The following is a 6,000-nucleotide window of genomic DNA, read 5'->3' as shown; positions in this document are numbered from 1 at the left end:
TTATGTCAAATTTTCATGTATTTTGTCAATAAATCGTTTAAATAAAAAAAATGTTGAAAAGTGTTACTTTTCGAAACAAGTGCTGAAAAGTTCAACTTTTCAGCACCCATTTGAGTGCTGAAAAGTAGAACTTTTCATCATTTATTTTGAAAAGTGTTGCTATTCGATTCTGTTATTTTTGGTACAGAAAAGTAGGCTATTTCGTTGTTCAAGAATGGCAGGAAAAGTAAGTAGTTTCACGACGGAATTGCAAAAAAAGGTTTTGTAGCATCAAGCACTCAAAAATGTAGCAATGTTGCTATGGAAAAAACACTTTAACAATTATTGCTCATAGTATTCTTCAATTATTGAAAAAGTTAATTCAAAAAGTATGTCATTTTTTTATCTATGGGTAATTCTCTACCAACTCAGACGAAATCGGGAAAGTTGCCCCGACCCCTCTTCGATTTGCGTGAAACTTTGTCCTAAGAGGTAACTTTTGTCCCTGATCACGAAACCGAGGTCCGTTTTTTGATATCTCGTGACGGAGGGGCGGTACGACCCCTTCCATTTTTGAACATGTGAAAAAAGAGGTGTTTTTCAACAATTTGCAGCCTGAAACGGTGATGAGATCGAAATTTGGTGTCAAAGGGACTTTTATGTAAAATTAGACGCCCAATTTAATGGCGTACTCAGAATTTGGAATAAACGTATTTTTCATCGAAAAAAACACTAAAAAAATTTTTGAAAATTCTCCCATTTTCCGTTACTTGACTGTAAAAAATTTTGGAACATGTCATTTTATGGGAAATTTAATGTACTTTTCGAATCTACATTGTCCCAGAAGGGTCATTTTTTCATTTAGAACAATTTTGAAAAAGTTACTTTTTGCGTTTCTCTTTGTTTCGTCGTGTGACCATGAATGGCCATGATCGATGACGACCAACTTTTTCAAAACTTTTTTTCGTAAAATCGCGATAACTCGTGATGTTTATAAGCAAACCCCTTATGTCTATATATCAAAATTTTTGTAATTGTCTGCCTTTGTAGAACATTATTATACTCTAAAAAATAACCCTGCAAAGTTAGAAAAAACACGAAATTTTAAAATGAAAAATTTTGTTCTAAATGAAAAAATGACCCTTCTGGGACAATGTAGATTCAAAAAGTACATTAAATTTCCCATAAAATGACATGTTCCAAAATTTTTTACAGTCGAGTAACGGAAAATGGGAGAATTTTTAAAAACTTTTTAGTGTTTTTTTCGATGAAAAATACGTTTATTCGAAATTCTGAGTACGCCATCAAATTGGGCGTCTAATTTTACATAAAAGTCCCTTTGACACCAAATTTCGATCTCATCACCGTTTCAGGCTGCAAATTGTTGAAAAACACCTCTTTTTTCACATGTTCAAAAATGGAAGGGGTCGTACCGCCCCTCCGTCACGAGATATCAAAAAACGGACCTCGGATTCGTGATCAGGGACAAAAGTTACCCCTTAGGACAAAGTTTCACGCAAATCGAAGAGGGGTCGGGGAAACTGCTGTGTGAGTTGGCGGAGAATTACCCCTATGTGTAAGACAAAAAGCAACTTACCTTTTCAAACTTCGATTTGAATCATTACTAAAAGTTATGATTTCGAACAATTTTGCTAATCACAAATCACTTCCTCAATAAGAAAAGTAACTCGAACAACAGTAAACCCCCAATGCAACACGGTGTTGATGATGCCGACGCCGCCGCCAACAACCGCAACTAAGTCACTCCGTTGACAGCTCAATGTGTGCTAGCATGGCGAGGAGGAGGGTTGGTCCGTGTTGGACGAAATTTTTCCCCCCGAAAGTGTCATCCGGTTAGATTGGATGAAGTAAAGCAAGGCGCCGTAACCGTAATTCGTACAATAGTCAGTAGCAGCAGTGCTAAACAATGGGGATGTAATTTACCTCAGGGCTTGAACATTTGATTTAAAGAAGGGTAAGCTTATGATGGATATAAACAACGCCATTCTAGGCGGTAATTAATAATAAATAATTGTTGTCAGCTTCCAGAAATCCTGATGGTTTGACGTAGAATCACATAATTGATAATATAACGGAACATACGATAACTACAACAATATATAATAACTTTTTATTGAAATTATCTCAATTATTCATGATCCTACAATTGTACAATGTAACTCCAATTACTTTGATTCGCCAACGCCAATGCTAACCCGTTGCCACTTCCGTCATAGTTCTACTTTTTTTATTCATTCTCTGGGAACGCTTCCCTTAACCTAAGGAACTTCAACTTTGGTTTGGTCTACCGAACATCAATATATTCACAATGATGGGTGGCTGAAAAAAGTAGGAGTAAAAAAAGGTACATCCACTAACAACGAGGCAACCGACAACGTTGACGACAGGAAGAATAAATATAAGCACATAATCTTTCCCAAAGTAATTCCAAGAGACCAAAAAATTGTGTCCCTTTTACCCCTCTCTCGTCTGACCAACCTCCCTCTGCCCGGTTCCCTTACTTCCGTTCACCGAATTCCGGTTTATTTTCCTCGTTTGTTTAATATTTCCATCCTTCTGAGGGATGTTGTACTATCGAAATTTTCAAATAACGACCGGAGAGACAGAGAAAACGGGGAAGAAAAGTTGATGGCATCTCGGCACACTAAACTGCCTGCCTTACCCCACAACCCTGAAATTTTCCCAAGCCCCCATTTTTTTTCCACGACATTTTTTCCATCCTTTCCACTTCATATAGCGACCGGTTATTGTGGAAAAAAAACTGGAACCGATTCCAACATCCTCGACTGATTGTTACGGGGTGGTGAGGTTTGAGGAAAGGTAAGCTTGCAAAACCGAACCAAGTTGATAGAATGTAAAAATAATTGGAATAGGGTTGTTGAATTTGAAAAATGTAATGTGCATGCAAGCAGCCAAGTCAGGGAACCGAAACTCGTCGTCGTCGTCTCGATTCTCTACCCCAGAGTTTGCACAATTCGACGTCGCCACACCGCGTATCGCCAAGTGCCTTCCAGGCGGGAGTGCGCTGACAAAGTGCTGGGTATGTGCTGGCTTCGACAGTTGGGGGCTGGGTGGAAAAGACGATACAAATTAGATGGTGTTGAAAGGTTTTTTGCAGAGTTTAAATTTCATTTTTATTCTGCGGCATTTTATATTTTGTTACTAATTACGGTGTGCTTGTAGAAAAGACTAAAGATAAAAAGGAAGTCTGATTTTTGGCACCTTGAAAAAGGGCTCTTATCCGAAATTTTGCGGGGTAAATCGAAATACATAATTCGTCGGTGGGTTCAATGCAACTGTATTTTTCTTAGGTTTTTTTTTTATTTTGAAGGAAAATCGATGAATTCATATACACTCACTATAAATTATATAATTGGCGCGAATTAAATAGTTCCCAGAGTCAAATTTACCAGATTGCAAGCTTTCTTTCAAGCCCAAAATCAAGGGTTCTGATTGCTCCAAAAAGACCCTTTTACTCGCGAGCACAATTCGAGCGCGACTTATTTATAACTGCTCCAAAGTATTCTTACCGTTTGTATCTTCCACACCTATCGCTACTGAACACTCTCTCTCTCTTTGCTCTCGCTCTCACTCCAATCGGGTAGTACAGCGAATGGTTCAGAGAGACCGATTGCGTTAAGTCGCTCAAAGCTAAGTCAAAAATAGTTTGCGATCGGCTTTGTTTTGATCATTTATCAGTTCCTTACTGGACCCGGTCGTTGGAAATGTCCTTCGAAGTAGGCGGCGGGTCACATGCGGGATTACAAATGTCAAAACATTTCCCACCTCACTTCGTCTCACCATTCAGCTGCAGCTTTATTTACAATCAAGCGGAAATAAGAAAAATAATATTTCGCCAAAACGATAAAATTTTGCTGGAATATATTTTGATGTAAGAGAAGTGATTAAAGGAAAATCGATGAATTCATATACACTCGCTATAAATTATATAATTGGCTCGAATTAAATAGTTCCCAGAGTCAAATTTACCAGATTGCAAGCTTTCTTTCAAGCCCAAAATCAAGGGTTCTGATTGCTCCAAAAAGACCCTTTTACTCGCGAGCACAATTCGAGCGCGACTTATTTATAACTGCTCCAAAGTATTCTTACCGTTTGTATCTTCCACACCTATCGCTACTGAACACTCTCTCTCTCTTTGCTCTCGCTCTCACTCCAATCTAGTAGTACAGCGAATGGTTCAGAGAGACCAATTGCGTTAAGTCGCTCAAATCTGAATCAAAATAGTTTGCGATCGGCTTTGTTTTGATCATTTATTGTACGATCAGTTCCTTACTGGACCCGGTCGTTGGAAATGTCCTTCGAAGTAGGCGGCGGGTCACATGCGGGATTACAAATGTCAAAACATCTCCCACCTCACTTCGTCTCACCATTCAGCTGCAGCTTTGTTGACAATCAAGCGGAAATAAGAAAAATAATATTTCGCCAACACGATAAATTTTTGCTGGAATATATTTTGATGTAAGAGAAGTGATTAAAGATTTTTTTTTATTTCAATTAAACTTTTTTACACAAAAAGAAACTCCCCTAGGCGGCCTATCCACGACCGTGAGAAGATGCTAAGAAATCCAACTATCAGGTAAATCCACAATTAGGTCATTCAACTTTTTCAAAACTTTTTTTCGTAAAATCGCCATAACTCGTGATGATTAAAAGCAAATATGTTTATGTTTATGCATCAAAATTTTAATAATTGTCTACTCTACAACTTCGTATAACATTGTTACACTCTTTAAAATTTAGAAAATACAAAACAATGAAATTTTTTGTTCTAAATGAAAAAAAATCCCTTCTGGGTTAATGCAGATTCAAAGTACATTAAATTTCTCTTAAAATAACTAATTCAAAAAAAACTGATAAGTAGCGGAAACTGGCAGAGTTTTACAAACTTTTCTAGTGTTTTTTCAATGAAAAATACGTATTTTCGTATTTTTTAGTACGCCATCAAATCGGGCGTCCAATTCAACATGAAAGTCCCTTTGACATGAAATTTCTATCTCATCACCATTTCAGACTGCATATTATTGAAAAAATGTATTTTCTCACATGTTCAAACATAAAAGGGGTTGTCACGAGGTATCAAAAAACGCACCTCGGATTCGTGATCAGAAACAAAAGATACCCATTCCGTGTGTTTCCTGATTCCGTGTGAGTTGGTAGGGAATTATACCATTACAATTTGTAATAAAAATACAGCAAAATAATGCCTGGAAGGAAATTTTACGGGCTTTCCAAAAAAAGATACACTGAAAGAAAAAAACACTCCACTATTATGAGATTGTTTGATTTTTAAGTTTAAAAGTCACATTTGAAGGTTATCCTACGATTTTTTTTCGTTCAAATTTTTTATGAAAATAGCCTAAGATGTTACAAAAAGACTCACGAAAAATGCAGGGTGGAGCAACTCACCTGAAAAAAATACAAAAATCATTTACTGAAACTGTTTTTTTCAAATGTTCTCTAAACATCAAAATTATCAAAAACTAAACACGAGAGTCGATTCTCCAGACAGTCTTACATAAAAGTCTCTTTATTGACCATTGTCCTAAGTCCAATCCTTGTGAAGTTACAGCGGGTTTAAAAATAAAAATGTTGAAAAAATACGTTTTTTGATGGTTTTTGGCCATTTCAATGAGAAAGACTTGATTTTTCAGTCTTGAAAATATTTTTACCGGAAAGCTCGTCCAATTTCCCATAAGATTGTCTTAGACCACTTTTCAAAATAACTCGTTTTTTATGATTTACTATCCAGGTTATTATACTACACTGAAAAAATATCCTGTTTTCAGTTATGAGCAATGTAATTAGCTTATATCTGTAACCCCATACATCCAATTGAAATGTGGGAAATTTTGGATTTTGAGGATTGGACCTCTGGTTGCTTGGATACAGCGCCCTAAACTAAAAGAAACAGGAAAATTGATGTTTTCTAGTGCGTCCATCCCGGGAATTCCCGGGACAAACATCCCGGGATTTTTCCTA

The sequence above is a fragment of the Culex pipiens genome, chromosome 2 (assembly GCF_016801865.2).
Source record: "Culex pipiens pallens isolate TS chromosome 2, TS_CPP_V2, whole genome shotgun sequence".
Taxonomy (NCBI): domain Eukaryota; kingdom Metazoa; phylum Arthropoda; class Insecta; order Diptera; family Culicidae; genus Culex; species Culex pipiens.
This window is presented reverse-complemented; position numbering follows the sequence as displayed.